Source organism: Carya illinoinensis, chromosome 1 (assembly GCF_018687715.1).
Source record: "Carya illinoinensis cultivar Pawnee chromosome 1, C.illinoinensisPawnee_v1, whole genome shotgun sequence".
Lineage (NCBI taxonomy): Eukaryota > Viridiplantae > Streptophyta > Magnoliopsida > Fagales > Juglandaceae > Carya > Carya illinoinensis.
The window spans coordinates 44417932-44436263 of record NC_056752.1 but is presented as its reverse complement, the minus strand read 5'-3'; the positions used below and the strand labels follow the sequence as shown (position 1 = coordinate 44436263).

The 18332-nt window shown below is 33.4% G+C and overlaps 1 long non-coding RNA gene across 1 annotated transcript; it reads left to right on the top strand.

Moving 5' to 3' along the window:
- Window positions 1-13208: 13208 nt before the first annotated feature.
- LOC122276678 lies at window positions 13209-14108 on the top strand. The gene is made up of 3 exons (XR_006228928.1): window positions 13209-13320; window positions 13393-13468; window positions 13853-14108. It is a non-coding gene; the product is annotated as an uncharacterized LOC122276678 (long non-coding RNA).
- The last annotated feature ends 4224 nt before the right edge of the window (window positions 14109-18332 follow it).

Genomic DNA, 18332 nt, shown 5'->3' with positions numbered 1-18332 from the left:
GGTGAATACACGCAGGACGGAACAGTGGATCTGAAAGGCAACCCAGTTCTTAGATCCAAGAGTGGTGGATGGACTGCTTGCTGGTTTGTTTTTGGAAATTACTAATTATATATTAACCTGATCTCTCTCTCTCTCTCTCTCTCTCTCGCGCGCGCGCGCACACACACAAGGCATATAGTACTCCTTGATTTGGCTATCACTCACAAATAAATTCATATATGTACCTTCTAGGATATACACGTACGTAGTGTGTTGGGTTCCTTGAAATCCAAACAAGGTCACTCATCTTTTTAGAGGTAAAAGTGACAAATTTACAGATACAGCCCACTCTTCCTGCAGCTTAATTAATTACCTGATCTTGACCTTGTCCGTGCCATGCCTCCAGCCTCCTTTGCCGGCCCGTAATAGTTAAGTATGGGTATATTTTCATCATGTTAATCAAATAGGATTATAATTAAGAACTAAAACTAGCAGCTCAATTATGATCATCACCTTCCTTTACTTATTTCCATGATCAGGAACGTACGTCAACATATATATAATCACTTGCATGGATTGGAGTAAATTGTACTTAATTCTTGGAAGTAGCTGCAGATAGCTTTGATAAAACATATATACATACATATAAATATATATATATATATATATATATAGGTTCAGTATCTCATGCATGCATGGAGATTAAACTTAATTTTCCGATTATTTTTTTGATGATGATCTTGACTTGATCCTGTGCATGCGTGCAGTATACGAGGTTTTTGAGCGCATGGCCTATTACGGAATATCCTCCAATCTCATTATATATTTAACAAAGAAGCTCCACCAGGGGACGGTCACTTCTGCCAACAACGTCACTAATTAATTGGGCTGGGACTATTTGGATGACTCCCATTTTAGGTGCTTATGTCGCCGATGCTCATTTTGGCCGTTACTGGACTTTCCTCCTTGCATCCATAATTTATATCTCGGTATCATGTACTACATCTTCATTAATTATCATGCAATATATATATATACACACACATAAAATTTAACCTAATCATACATTTAAATATTTTATTTATAATCTAACAGTACCAGGTTTACTTGCTCGATTAAATTAACTGATACCCTAAGTTTTACTCTGATATTGATCGAGTAGTACTACTCAAAGATGAGAAATAATCAAAGATGATTGATCATGGTGTACAAATGTTAAATAATGATATTTTCTTTGAATTTATAAACAAAAATTTTATATACAGTCACTTTTATATATTTTTTGTAGACTCTACTAATTAATATGATTGATTGCGTCACTTTTTTTAATATAAAATAACTATTTTGACCAATCGTATTAATAAAATATATAAAAAATATACAAAATTAACTGTACATAACATAACTTTTCATCGAAAAATTCTCGTTTCTAAGCTGGCAGCAGTTGAAAGGTGAAAATTACAGCTGACATGATTTATTATTAATGGTATTTGTAGTTTATAATTGTTACAGGATATATACCTATATATAATATGATCACAACTTGAATGTTGTCTCTTTCTCCATCTTGATCGGTCGACAAATTTACGGATCAAACGTCAATGTCTTTATCCTAGCTATCTTGATCGGTCAAATTTACAAAAAGTGGTTTTCATTATATTGTTATTATAATTATTATAATAATATAATTATTATTTTGCAATGCCTTGATAGTCAATATTTCTTGTTTTATAAACAACTGCATTATATATACGACGTTTTTGTCTTAAGCTGTTGTACGCCTTGGTTTGAAATCATTAACATACCATTATCCGGAAAGATAGATATAATATTCAGTAAAAAAAATATTTTGTGTCTCTATATCAAAGGTGAAATGATTTTTTTTTTCTTTTTAAATCTTACGTAACACTCTAATAGAAGGCTTAAATAACATGATTTATAATTTGAAAAGACTAATCAATGATACAATTGGAGTCTCAATAGAACTTTATAAAAAGTAACAACTTCATTTTCTAAATAATGTGAGATTTTATACACTATTTACCTTTATCCTTATCATATGAGATATCATGACAATATTCCCTTCTTAAATTTTTGACATCCTCGTCAAGCCTGTCAGTTGTAGGTGGCACGGCTCAAATCCCACATTTTGTTGAGATATGTTATGATACCATTTGTAATGTCCTAATGGAAGACCCAAAACACACGACCTATAATCTAAAAAGATTAGTCAATAATACAATTCAAATCCTATTGAAATTTTATAATTAAAGAGCAAAAACTTTTCCTTCGTAAATAATGTTGAATCTTATATACTACATATTATTATCTTTATCATATAGGTATCTCATCTTAACAAAAGGTTAATTAGCGTAATAAAACAAGCAGGATTTTACCGTCATTTGCAAATAATTTTAAATGATAATTAAGGAGATGCAATCCAAAAAAAGGCTTGGCCCCCTCGGCCTTATTTTAGTTCCAATCCACGTTGGAATGGGATTACCTGATTAAGATCTCAATTCGCCCAAATTGCCAGCTGAAATTAATATATAATTAGGAGAAAGACACGTAAAATATTGTTTGATCATAAATCATGTACATGTGGATCCAGATGATATCGGCCTCACACGCCGGCTTTCTCCCCTCCGAATTTCATCTTTTAATTTGGATGGTTGTTAGTTTCAGTCACTCTACAATTCCCCTGCACTTATTGTGAAAAAAATAAAATTTATTATTAAAAATTTAATTTTTATTGTGAATTTTAAAGTTATTTATTTATTTTAAATAGATTGTACAGAACCTGTATATGCTAAGACTACAAATATTATATCTCAATTTGGATCCGATTGGAAGAAATTATGATCTCAATCGACCAAATATATACAAAACTAGTAATTAGTACCTAAAAAGATCGAACACAAGCAGGAGTTTTTATGAGCAGCTACTGATTTCTTAAAGTATTTCATGGCTAATTAATTGGCAGGGGATGTCACTACTCACACTAGCAGTTTCAATCCATGGCCTAAGACCGCCTCCCTGCGTAGAAGCTAATGTGGAAAATTGTAAGATAGCCTCGACATTACAGCTAGCTGTGTTTTATGGTGCACTATATACCTTAGCCTTGGGAACAGGTGGAACCAAGCCCAATATCTCCACCATCGGGGCAGATCAATTTGATGATTTTGATCCCAAGGAGAAGGCCTTTAAGCTGTCATTCTTCAACTGGTGGATGTTCAGCATCTTCTTAGGGACACTCTTTGCCAATACAGTTCTTGTCTACGTACAAGACAACGTAGGATGGACATTAGGATATGCGCTTCCGACACTTGGACTTGCTGTGTCAATGATAATATTCTTGGCTGGCACACCCTTCTATAGGCACAAGGTGCCCTCGGGGAGTCCCTTCACAAGGATGGCTAGGGTCATTGTGGCTGCCATAAGGAAATGGAGGGTGCATATACTATAACATTTTGTGCTTTTGTCACGAATTCTTTTTTTGCAGATATTCGTCGTGGAAAAAAGTGGCCTTTTGCCACTAAATTGATTGGAGAGAATAAACATACGTATTTTCTCATGAAATTGTCTTAGTGGATAATGTTTGATGGCAAAAGATTTTTCTCTATCACGTCTGTAGTTTTTGTGATCAACTTATTTCCTGGATAATAAATATGGACAACATATAGACCTTTAGTGGAAAAATAATTATTGTGACGAGTTAAATTGACGTTTTACCACAGATTAAAGTTGTCGCAAAAAACTATTTGATTTATACCTTCATCATCGTGGTTTATTGTTTTTTCCCGCTACTAAATAAGTAATTCCAACAAATATTACTCCCCACAAAAATCTCTACATATTTTTAAATAGAAGAATATTATACATTAGCCTATTGTATACCCACACTCACACTTGACGTCGATTATCTTTCTTTAATTTTTTTAGAAATTTATTTCAGATATTTAAAATATTAATTATTTTGTTTTAAATTTATCGAATTTCTCATTGAATTTATTTTTTGATTTTTTTAGTTGTAAAAATTATTTTGATGTGCTTTCTTGTTATTAATTATTATTTTCTAGTTGATAGATTTTATTATTTTATTTTACTAAATCACTGCATTTAAATTATATTATTTAAATTTATCATTATAAAATCATACCCGTTAGATCTATTTTAAGACCCAAATTAAAAATTCTACACCTTATTTTTTTCCCTTCAATTTTTTTCCCTCATTTTCTTTTTTCCTTTTTCTTTCTTCTTTCTTCTTTCTTCTTTCTTCTTCTTTTTCTCCTTATTTCTCCTCCAGCACTGCGCGACCCAGCCCCCCGATCTGCCGTCCTCCACCCAGCCACGCCGTCGGCCTCCGTCCGGCGACACCGCCCAGCCCACCAGCTCCCCCACACGCCGGCGACCACCCCCACCCCAACCTCCCTTCCCCACGCTCTCTCTCTCCTCCCCGATGGCCGTGCGAAACCTGTAACAGCCCGCTAGAAATTCAATTAAGGAATTTCTATTGACTTTAGGAACCTCGTGAAAACTCTGTAAGTTTACACGAATCGACTAATCGCATAAATTTTAGCCTGTCAACATAGTTAGTGTTATCACTCACTATGGTGCTAGAAATGCGATTTTAATTATTTGAGATAGTTAAAAGTGTCAGAATACATTATAGTCTACACCACTAGGCTTAATTAAATATTTAGAATTTTTCAGTACTAAGTTTATTACGTTTATTTTTGGAGTGAATAGTAACCTCGGTAAATGTACTGAGCGCAGTGTTTTCAAAATCATAGTGTGAAATGTCCAAATTAGGATATCGATATTTTATTTGGACACTTGGCAAGATCTTAACCACACATAATGAATAGTATTAGATACTTGGCACAAAGAGAAACCATTAGATGGAATTGTGAAGGAAATCAAGGTGTGAGATCATGACACCTAAGCAAAATACACATTTGGAAAATATCATAAAAATAGAGATTTAAAATACACATAGAAAGATTTTAGCCACCTTACTCTTCCAAGTCTACTCCACATTTGGAAAATATATTGAGCTGATTTTTATAGATATTATTGGATAGAATATTTTGAGATAATATTTTATAGATATTTTGGGTAGGAGAAAACCACACTCAACTCTCAACTCCAGCCTTATCATCTCCCTTATCTCTTCCATAAGCATCTCCAGCCATCACTCACGAACTTATCTTCATTTACACGTTTCTTTAAAAGAATATCAAACATTCTCTCTCCGACAGCTTTTAGGAGTTCTTTTGCATGCCCATTTCGAAGCTGTTGTAAGTGTTTTATCATAAAGTCTCCTTCATATAAGTTGTTCTTTTTTGAGTCTAGTTTACATGGATATCTTATTTGCCCCATTTGAAGATCATTTGGTCAGTCAAATATTGTATAAACTATAGAAAGGTCATTCTGGGAGATAAACTGGAGAATATGTTATAGTTTGGAGTTTTTGACCAAGCTAATGGATAGATATTGGTCCGAAATTTTTATGGAGTATTGTTAACATGTATATATGACTATTGGTTAAGGAGTTTTGCATGATTGAAGGTTTTGATGAAATATTTGCTTAGATTTAGAAACTTAGAAACTAGAAGAAGAAAAACAGTTTCTATTTTGAGAAAGTTTAACTCTTTGGTGGTCTAAACCTATTCTAATGACTTTGATAATTTTATTGGAGGATCCTAAGCATCTTATATACATGTTATATTATTATTTTGAAGATATTTGATGTTAGTTTCAAAGATATGAAATTTTATACAAAGAGATATTCAGATAAGCCAAAGTGTGGATGTTCTTGGCTAAATTTATGTTTTGGTTAATTTTTTAACCATGTGATCTTGAATTAGAAGCTTATATATGTTTTAGGACATCTTTTTAAACCATGTGATGGTTTGGTTTGAAGATCACATATTTATAAGTCATAGATCAAAAGGTTGATCAAAACAAGTTAGAAACAAAAATCAATAGAAATAACATATGAGAATTTCGGCCCTATGGAGTTTTAATAGTTGTGATTAGTTTTAAATTTTTTCTAAATTGATATTTGAGTTGAGGATAAAATTTACATGAATTTTGGTGACTTTTGGAGTTAGTATGCAAAATCCTTAAGTTATGGGTAAAACGGTCATTTTCCTACATGTAGGAAGTAAAATGGAAATTTTACTCTTTAAGTTAGTATTTTTCCATATTTCAAATTATTAGTGATTTAGTACTAACTTTTAGAATCACTAATTACAGTTCCTCGTGATCGCGCTTGAGGTTTTATAAGAAACGCGGAGATCGAGGTAAGTTAGCTTTTAACTTACTAGCAGTCTACTGTGTATGTGTGCTAAGTAAAGGAACTACAGTGTATGTATGTGTGTTATCATTTATGTCATGCCATGCCAAGTTATCACGTAATTGTCTATTATACTGAATTTATTCTGTCATTAAATTTTTATCTGTTACATAATATATTCTGTCATGTATTACTATACCTTACAAGTACGCCATGCTAAGTATGTCATCTATTACATGTATGTCAAGTCATGTAATATTCACTGTTGAAAGTATGTCATGTTAAATATGTTGTCTATTATATGTTATGCCATGTTACGAAATGTTTCTATCTCAAGTTGGTCATGTATTTCAAGTTATGTTCAAGTCACGTTTCATCTTGAGTACATTATGTTTGTGTAGAATACATGGGGCCACAACAACTGTGGAGTATGTATTTTACTACAATTGTGATGATGTGAACCCCAATCGACTCGCTTTGAGACCCAACAACAATATTGGAAAAACAAACCCAAGAACGCCAAACTCAAGTCTATGGATGGAGAATCTAGACCCGTTGAGATCTCGTTTCAAGAACCTAGATTATATTAAAATCTAGACCCAATGAAATCTCGTCTCAAGAACCCAAATTACAAGGAGGAACGCCATAAAGGTTGTGATTTACCTTTGATAAGTTCAAGAGTTCAATTAAGAACAAGAGGAGAAAACTCACTCACAATGAAAATTCAATAAAAAATATCTTACCTCTCAAATGAGGCTACAAGTGTCTTAAATAAACAATTCTCAAAACCCTAAAGGAATAGTGCTGCGGATACTGTAGCGTGAACAGTGCCGCGCTACAGTAACTTCTAAAACCCTAGTTCACATAAATTAATAACTTTCCAAATATGCCCTTGGCCAAATACAAGGCCTTCCCAAAAATCCTAGTTCATTAGAAATAAGACATATGGGCTAGACATCTCCCAAGCCCAATTATTCTAGAATAATTCCTTTGACTAATAAAATAAGTCATTTCAATGAAATAAATAAGTCCATGGTCTTTAATAACAATCGGCTCAAGTCGTGTTTTCCATAGCTTGGATCAAGTGGATCAAAACTGGTTCTCATTCTTTCAAGCCCATCATGTGTGTTGGGCTCTTGCTAGTTTCATCCCAATTGGATTGCACCAATTCTTGCATTGCTCCCTTAATCTTCGCGGCTCTTAATCTTGTAATTGATTCTTAAGACTTTATCTGACTTGGGGCCCATCATTCCCCCTCTCCTCAAAAGGATTCGACCTCGAATCTCCACCTGGATCAAAGGGAAAAAGATTAGTAATATTGAAAATAGCAAACACATGATACATACCTCGAAGATCCACGAGATATGAAATATCATTAATTTTATCAAGAATTTGGAAATGTCCATCCAAGCTACTTCTGTCATCCACAAACAAAAGTATCAGAGTTAAATAAGTATATGGATTAAAATCATAAACAACTTCAAAAGGAGAATATGAAGTAATAGTATGCAAGGTCCTATTATATGCAAACTCTTTAAATGGCAAACAATCCTCCCAAGTTTTTAAATTCTTATGAAGAACAGTGCATAAGAGTTGAGTATTAGAAACAATACTCCTAGGTACACCATGAAGTCGCACTATCCCCCTGAAAAATAAGTTAGTTATGTTTGTGGTATCATCAATTTTATGACATGGAATGAAATGTGGCATTTTGCTAAATCTATGCACAATCACAAAAATAGAATCTCTACCCCTTTTAGTTGTACGCAGCCCCAAAACAAAGTCTATAGATATGTCTACCAATGGTTTACTAGGAACGGGTAAAGTTGTATACAACCAATGTGGCAAAACCTTAGACTTGGCCTTCCTACATGTAATGCACATGCCACAAATGCAATTGACGTCTCTTTTCATCTTAGGGCAAAAGAAATGTTCATCCAATAATTCAATGAAAGGCAAATGATACTCCCACAAATGTTCATGAGACACATCTAAAGTTTTCTTTGCACCAAAATGACCATTCCAATTATATGCAAACTCAATGAATGGTAAGTAGTACTCCCACCAATGGTCATCCAATACGTCTAAAATTCCCTTTATATCAAAATTTCCCAACAGACCACATCCATGCACAAGCAACTCACGCATAAGACTAGTAGGCACACAAAGTATTTTCTCTCTAAACAAGTACCAATATAGTCTATATAAATAAGAAAACGATGCTTTCTTACGTACTCCATACACACTAGCCAAGCCATCATCATTAACAAACAAGTTCTTATTATATTCAAGTCTCAATAACTTTGCATCCAAAATAAAGATAAGGACATACCTTCTTGATAATGCATCAAACAGAAGATTTTCCTTACCATGTGTGTATTTGATTTCATGAGGAAAAGTCTCAATACATTCCTCCCACTTAGCATGCATTCTAGTCAACAACTTACCTTGTCCCTTCAAGTGTATCAAGGACTCATGTTCTTGAAAGAGAGGTCGGTTAGTAATTGTCGCACCCGGCACAAAATCAATATAATGCTCTATCTCTCTAATAGGTGGCAATCCACTAAACACACCAGTAGGAATCATGATCTTATATCCCTGCAACAAAGAAACAACAATACTAGGCAAAGGTACGTTAAGTTCGTTAGTATTAAAACTTGCCTTAGCATAAAAACTCACTTTTCTTTTTGTTTTCCTCTCATTTTCTGCACTATCTCTTCTCTTTTTACTCTCTCTTTTTTCTTCAGTCTCTTTACTCTTTTCACTCTCATTTTTCTTTTCACTTTCTATTTTCTTTTCACTTTCTGTTTTTTCTTCACTCTCTCCTTCTCTTGAAGTTTTGGCCTCACTATTTCTTCTTTTCTCAATCTCATTTTCACTCTTTCTTTTTTCATCAATCTCACTTTCTCTCTGTTTTTTTTTATCAACTTCACTTTCTTTCTTTCTTTTTTGATCGACCTCACTTTTCAACTTGAGTTGGTCCTCACAGACCTGTATTGGAGTTAAAGGAGCAAGTTTGATTCTTTTTCCATCCTTTTCAAAGCTGTACATGTTTCTAAACCCATCATAGATCACTCTCCTATCACACTGCCACAGCCTCCCCAACAAAATATAGCCAATATGCATAGGCACTACATCACAAAGTACCTCATCCTTGTACCTCCCAATTGAAAAAGAAACTAGCACTTGCTTATTTATTTTAACCTCCCCACAATCATTCAACCACTGCAACTTATATGGTCTAGGGTGTTTCAAAGTAGGTAAATTCAATTTCTCAACTAAAGTAGTGCTAGCAACATTAGTACAACTCCCTCCATCAATAATCATACTACATACCTTGTTGTTGATGTGGCATCTAGTACGAAAAATGTTTTCTCTTTGCTGCTCTATACCATCCATCTTAAATTCTGTATTGGGAGCACGCCTAACAACAAGAGACTCGCCATACTCTTCATTCTTATTGTACCTATTCTCAATACTAGGCTCACGTCTCCTCCTATCTCTCCCACTTTGCAAATTTCTAATCAATGCACCTTGTTGTTCCATCTTATCCCTCACTTCCCCCAACTTCAAATTTAACCTTTCAAATTTTTGTTGCATGGACTGCAACAAAAAGAATGAATTGTCTGACATTCCCTTTAGTTATGAGTCACTTTAATGAGACATCGTATGTGCTGCACAAAAAACAATGTTAGTGGAAAAAGACCTCACACGCTCTCCCTCACGTGTTTACACTCAAATAATGACACTCCACTCGTATTTCACTCTTAATTGGCTTTTTCCCGATAATGATCTCACACTCTCTTGCCTTTTACCTCAAGAGTTTTCACACTCAAGTTCTAAAAGAACTAATTGAACAAAATCAAGACAAAGTAACATTGTTTAATCCCAACTTGCAATTAGCTCCAAGAAACAAGAACAAGAGAAACACGGAAGGAACAACAATGACACAAGAATCAAGGAAATTATACGAGGGAAAGAGTAATTACAAAACAAGACACCAACTAGAAAAAATGTATTCAGCCCCTTTAAAGATAAACGTTCAATCAATGCCAAACGACTCAATTTCATATGGCAAAGTATTTCAAACAACTATACCCAAAATCATTTTCTTTCTCTTCTTTTTTTTTTTCGAATTTTGGATTTTTTTTTTTTGCCTTTTTTTTTTCGATTTTTTTTTTCTTTCTTTTCTTTTCCTTTCTTTTCTTTTCTTTTCCTTTCCTTTTTTTTTTCTTTTCTTTTCTCAACAATTCAACCACAAACAGAAATATTCAATTGTGATAATGAAACAATTGAATTCAAACACATACAAATTGATAAGGAAATAGAAGGGAATCAATGAAACCCTAGAAATTTCAAACCCTAGATGATGCAAATTTTGACAGCTCTCAAATAAGGAATTTAGCCACCCTATGATGATGAACATGAAACCCAAAAGATAGAATAATTTGACAGCCCTAGGAAATTCGAATTTCTGCACTTTTTTTTTTTTTGTGCAACCCTAGAACAATGAAGCTCTAGAATTAATGATACAATAAATAAAGATAGAATCAGACCTGATTGGAAACCTTGCTCTGATTACCAAATGATGTGAACCCCAATCGACTCGCTTTGAGACCCAACAACAATATTGGAAAAACAAACCCAAGAACGCCAAACTCAAGTCTATGGATGGAGAATCTAGACCCGTTGAGATCTCGTTTCAAGAACCTAGATTATATTAAAATCTAGACCCAATGAAATCTCGTCTCAAGAACCCAAATTACAAGGAGGAACGCCACAAAGGTTGTGATTTACCTTTGATAAGTTCAAGAGTTCAATTAAGAACAAGAGGAGAAAACTCACTCACAATGAAAATTCAATAAAAAATGTCTTACCTCTCAAATGAGGCTACAAGTGCCTTAAATAAACAATTCCCAAAACCCTAAAGGAATAGTGCTGCGGATACTGTAGCGTGAACAGTGCCACGCTACAGTAACTTCTAAAACCCTAGTTCACATAAATTAATAACTTTCCAAATATGCCCTTGGCCAAATACAAGGTCTTCCCAAAAATCCTAGTTCATTAGAAATAAGACATATGGGCTAGACATCTCCCAAGCCCAATTATTCTAGAATAATTCCTTTGACTAATAAAATAAGTCATTTCAATGAAATAAATAAGTCCATGGTCTTTAATAACAATCGGCTCAAGTCGTGTCTTCCATAGCTTGGATCAAGTGGATCAAAACTGGTTCTCATTCTTTCAAGCCCATCATGTGTGTTGGGCTCTTGCTAGTTTCATCTCAATTGGATTGCACCAATTCTTGCATTGCTCCCTTAATCTTCGCGGCTCTTAATCTTGTAATTGATTCTTAAGACTTGATCTGCCTTGGGGCCCATCATGTGATGTGTAGAATACATGGGGCTACAACAACTGTGGAGTATGTATTTACACGTAAAATACATGGGGCCACAACAACTGTGGAGTATGTATTTTTCATGTTAAGTCAAGTTTGTGTAGAATACATGGGGCCACAACAACTGTGGAGTATGTATTTACACGTAGAATACATGGGGCCACAACAACTGTGGAGTATGTATTTTTCATGTTAAGTCAAGTTTATGTAGAATACATGGGGCCACAACAACTGTGGAGTATGTATTTTTAATGTTAAGTCAAGTTTGTGTAGAATACATGGGGCCACAACAACTGTGGAGTATGTATTTTTTATGTTAATTCAAGTTTCAGAGCAAGTTCATGCTAAGTCAAGTTTCGGATCAAGTTCATGTCAAGTCAAGTTCAGTTCATGATTCAATTTAAGCTATGTCAATTATGCTATGTTGTACGCTAAGTTATGCTTTAATTACTTATGAATTTGATTATGCATTTATGCTTTTACTGTCATACATGTATCATTAGTCTGTATGGAAGTTTTTTGTTAACTTGCTGAGATTTGTAATCAAATCTCACTTTGGTAGTCCCAACTACCATTCCCCCCGAATGGTAGATCTTGTTACAGGACCTGAAGGAGAATCAGGAGCTGATCAACTAGACACAGTTGACTAAGTGACGGTGCGACATAAATGTTGATATAGTAATTAACGTAAATTACTACTTGTACAATTGAGTTGCATCTCTACTACTTTTTGGATCATAACCATTTTGGACTAGTGTTGTGATCTTAGTTGTTCAATGGATTTTTATGTATGAAGTATGTTTTAAGCATTTGGGATATTTTCAATTTGGTGCATAGTATTGCTAAAGAAAAAATTTATCCGCTGCGAATATTGCATATTGTTAGATGCATGTTAGGAATATTGCATTTTATATGTCATGAACGGGGACAGGTAACCTTGTGTTGCATGTCTCGACGCTTCAAATGTCCGTCCGATCTCAAACGGAATTTGGGGGCGTCACAAAACCCATTCGGGTTGTGGGTTGTTGCGCCGCCGTGCGCCGCCCATTTCTGTCGCCGTTGCTCCCATTCTCTTCCCCATCAGCTGGCGACCTCACCCCTCTATTTTCAGCCCCTCTCGCGCCACCAAACTCCTCCACGAACGGCTGCAAGCCGCCGCCCAAAATCCTCCCCACGCCGCCGTCGCACCACCATTGGCCACCATCTTCTCACCATTTCATTACCGGCCCTTTAGCAACCCAAACCACCCTTCCCCAGCCCCGATCTGCCACCCATGAAGCCCCACCCGCCACCTCCGGTTCTAAATGCTTAGTTTATTGCTTAATTTTTGCTTAGTTTATATTTATTGCTTAATTTAGTTTATTGCTTAGTTTATATTTATTGCTTAATTTTTTTTTTTTTTGTAGAACTTGAAGTTGGTAGAACTTGATGTGGGTTTCTTGATATATTTATGCCTTCTTGATGTGTATGTTAATCTTTTACTCCATCATGTTTTATGTTAAAATGGTTGGACCTCTGATTGAAAGTCTTAAAGTTTCAGATACAAGAGATGTTAAATGGAAACTGGCAAGGGGAATATGCATCACAGGCAGTTCCTTGAGGGCAAAAACATCAAATTTGCTGGTGGTATATCCTCCTAGATGTAAGATCACATTCTAGTTTCATTCCTGTACTTTGTTGATGAAGCGAGGAACTGACATATTCTCCTCTCTAGCTTTGTATCCTGAACAGGTTACCCCAATCCGTGCTCTCCAGATCAGTAGTGATTTAGCTGTTTGTCCTTCGGGCATGTAAGTTTGTGAGTTTTTGATTGTGATTTACTAATTTTTTCTGCTTTCTGTGTTTTTCCATTAATATGTCATGATGACACTGTGTTCTTGACTTGCGCGTCACAATTCTGAGGATTAGTTTACTCCCAATAAAACAAGTGAGGCCTGTTGTGTTATGAAACATGTATAATTTTCCTAAGATCGACGAAAGTTGGTCCTCAATTGTTAAATCAGGAGCACAATGTTGCCTCTCGAAAAGATTTGGAAATAATTAGCCCCTTGCCACCTCCATCCTATGATTCAGTTTCTTTTGTTTCTTGTTTTTCTTACATTATAAATGTTGCGGTTTGATGCTTTAAAAAAGTTAATTCTGTTGCACATTCATACTTTTTTTTTTTTTGATAGGTTTGCACATTCATACTCATCTACATGCTGCAGTTTGTGAGTGCCGTGCAACAGTTCCTTTCTTTGTTCAACACCACTTAAATCCATAGTTTAAGTGGAGTAGGGATATCTCCCCCAGTATGTTCTGTTTTGATTGTATGTAGCCTTACGTTTTGGCTTGAGTTTAAGTGGACTATGGATTTATTAATAGTATGTTCTGTTTTGATTGTATGTACCCTTATGTTTTGGCTTGAGTTTAAGTGGACTATGGATTTATTATTAGTATGTTCATGGGTTTTGAGAGTAATTTCAGATTGTGATGGACAGATTTAATATTTACTCCTTAATTACACTAGTATTTGTCCAATGAGTGTAGAAATGGTGGGTAAATTATTATTACTCATGAATTATATGCCACGAGCCTCTCACCAGAAAATTTGGTGGAAAAAAGATTTTAGTTACGATATTGTATCACGGGGAATACTTATTTCCAATAGTATAACAAGTGAATAATGTTCTTTCGACAAATATAAAGGTGACTAAAACATATTTATCACCAGACGGTGTCATCCCAATACTAATAATAGTTACGACTTAGGGAGTGGCCAAAAACTTTATACCACTAAATGCGTGACAAAATCATACGTGGCTAATACACTTTTTCGATCTCCACTCTGGTGACAATTGATGTTACTGGCACCACAAAGGGACCGTTTCTGTCTTCATTTGCCACGGATGAAAATAAGTTTTGCCACAACTTCTAGTCGTGACAAAAGGTAGTTTTTTCCCACGAAATAACTTTTTCATGGAAAAAGTTTATTGCTCATGAATTATATGCCACCAACGTCCCACAAACAAAATTGGTGGACAAAGATTTTTTCTCACATAGTCCCCACTTATTTCGACCAAATTACGTCATGAGAAAAACCAATATTTGTTGTAGTATATTGGTATAGTTTTCATGTAATGATCACTCTCATATGTATTAAAATATATAACCATGTAATTCTATGATATGCATATAATAGAAGAACAGAAATCGATGCAAGATCATAGATTAATATCATTTGTGTATGTAGAATGGGTACTGGAACTATTTAGTATCTTCTTATATATAAGCGTCAATCCTCAAATGAATAGTAATTTTTGTTACAATATTTATGTTCTCATTTTGCCCCTATATACATTTTTAAAATCTCTTTCATCACTCAAAATCCTTAATCCGAATTTTATTCTCGAAAATGAATCCACCACTTATTGATGCACAGTTTAATGAACTTGTTCAAGAAACCAAATCTACCCTGCCACTGCACAGCTTAGTGCTTACTCAGTTACAACTATCAAAATCTGGAATATAATTTCTGCAATATAATTTCACTAAGTAATTACCTCAGTCAAATCTAAGTTTCTTCTTCGTCTTTTACTCCCTAGTTTACCACACAAACTTTTGCCTTCTTTAGCGTTAGGATTTCTCCTATTCCCTGATTCTACTCCTTACAATATGGGTATGATTTCTCTTCTTTTGTCTTCTCAGTTGAAGTTTTTTCAAATTTTTACATACTTTGTACATAATGCACATAATCTGGGTTCAAATCTAAGAAGAAATTCACACAAAATAAATTTTAACAACCAAATTGACATGAAAACACATCACAAAACAACCAAATAGAAATTCATACACATAATCTGGGTTGAAATCTGATGAGAAATTGGTATACAGTAAATTTTAACAACCAAACAAACATGAAAACACATCATAAAACAAACATAAAAAAAAAGTAATGATAAAAAAATAAGATATGAACAGTAGTTTCCTTTCTCTGCTCTCTCAATCTCTGATTTCGTTGGATAAACCCTAAAAGAAAAACATCAAAGTGAAAGAAGAAAAAAACATAGCATGAGTTTAGGTTTGATTAGATCCGAAAAAAAAAAAAAAAAAATAGAATCTAATATGTTCCCATTTCAGAAGACTCTAGAAAGTAGACCATATTTAAAAAAAAAAAAAAACCCTCACATCAAGAGGAAGATTTGTAAGATTTCAAAATTTCTACAAAATCATTAGGTTCTACTTGGTGATTGAGATTTCTCAAATAACAATTTTAAATTTTAAGATTAAATATTAAAATATTATTGTTATTTTATTGTTATTTTAAAGTTTGTATTTTAAGATTATATTTTATTGTTATTTTGAGATTTGAAAAAATAGAAAAAAGTTAAATTGTTTATTATATTTTATATGAAAATTTGAAAAAGTTGTAATGATAAGATGAGAATTTTATATTTGAGATGAAAATTCTTTGTGGCCAAACAGTACCTAAAACAACGTATTGACATACATGAAATAAAAACAAATATGAAAAAAATGGTGAAACATGTAGATCTAAAGACAAAAATTTGGAAAAAAAAAAAAAAGAAAAACCAAATTTTACTCATGTACATTGACAGATCTAAAGTAAAACTTCCCAGACCTAAATTAAAGTTTGTAAATATTAAGAAAAAAATATGTGAAACATGGAGATCTACTTCATTTTATTTTGCCGAGAGAAAAAGAAAAAGTTGTAAATCTGAACAATAGAAAAAATAAAAAATTTAAAACAGGGAGCTTCCAAGAGAGCATTGAGTAAAATGCTGTGAGACAGAGAGGAAAAGCCAAACCGTAATACACGGAGAGAGAGGGAGAGAGGCTAAATGTGTTGGAAGAAAATGAGAGGGTTGCCGCTGGGAGATGAATATACAAGCAGCTAACGGAGAATTGAATATGTAGGGCCTAGTTAGGGTTTTTTTGTAAATAGATGTTATTATATTTATTTTGACTGTTTCAATCAGCACAAGGCCTCCACTCGCTCTATCCTCTCCCTTTTGTACCTTATGAATTTTCCATTACAACTTAATTAATAATCACTTAAAAAAATTAAAAATTAATAAAAAGATTATAATAAAATAATAGGTCTATTATTTTTTTTTTTCTGAAGAGGATTGCAACAATGGTAAGAGAATTACTATAATTATAAATATATAAATAAATATATAAAAATAAATATATAAAATTTTATAATAAGACGTGTTTTCATAAATAAATTCCATATTTTTGTCTAGATTATAAACCGAATTTTTTATCTTTTTCAAAAGTGTTGGATACCTCCTGTCAACATCTCAGCTAATCTCCCACTCACAAATTTTCTCTATTATGTATTCACCGGCCATCACAGCAGCCCTTGTTTTTCCTCAAAGCAAATCACATTTCTTTCCATCGTGATTTCATGAGTTTGCACCTTATAACCAGTTTTGCTGATCTATTTCACAACGGATTCTATTTTTGTGTAAAAAAGAATTTAAAATTCAGTAGTTGTTATGAAAACATGTTTTTTAAATCCCTCTCGACGAGATTGAAAAACGCCATAAATGGTAAAAATTGAGCACATAAAATCGGGTAAATGTGCCTTGCACATAGGTGCTTTACAAGTATATTATATAAGAGCTTAGCTAGCTATTCGATTGGTAAGATCCCGTTATGGTGTTATAGATCCTACATGCATGATTTGGGATCACTTTGTCTAACATAATTACACATTAGAATTAAATCAATTTCAATTTAAGAAAATTGTTACAGATATAAATAAATTATATAAAAATAAATTTATAAATTAATATAATTTTATGTGATTTGTTAGATTTATTTTATAATAAAAATAATTTTACAACTTAACGTATTAGATAAAAAATTTATGAGTTTATAATTAAAGTATTTTCTCAATTTAAAAGCAAAATGCAAAGCCGAGGAGTCGGGTCCTGACTACTGTTCCCTATAAAGGCTGCCATTAACTTTTTTTTTTTTTTTGTTAAGTGGTTCCCTCTTTTAGATCATGCTCTGATAGAAAAAATCATTGCAAGGACGTAAGATCAGGGTCTGTTGATTGATAACGATTAGTCATATATAATTAGCGTACTACTTTATTCAATAGACGTACACATGCATGAAGAATATTAATTTAATAGAAGTTGGCCCTAGGTGGTACGTACGTAGGCCATGTCTTTTTCTAGATATAAAGGAAGGATTGCGCTACACATTCGTGAATCGTGCTACATCCATGGAGATGCAGTATGAGAAAATTGACTGGGAAGGTTATTTGGTCTTTTTTAATTTATTTTATCTATTTTTTTATATCTTTAAATATTTTTAAAAAAATTATAATATTATTAAAAATTATTTATTTTATCACTAAAAAAAAAAAAACTCTCAACCAATTCTCGAAAGCCAAACATTTTCTATAAAGAAAGCCATGACTATAGAATTTTGATGGGATGCCCGTGAGGTCAGGTCACCCTCATGATCAACTAGTAATTATAACAAGATAGCTTAGCTTAGCTAGTTTCTTGTAAGATTCGGAAATCTTAGCATACATTTCTATAGTTCCAATTTACTAAATAGAGTAATTTTGATAAAAAAAAGTATAATTCATTATTTAGAAAATAGAATTTTTAAACGAATCTTAAATTAATC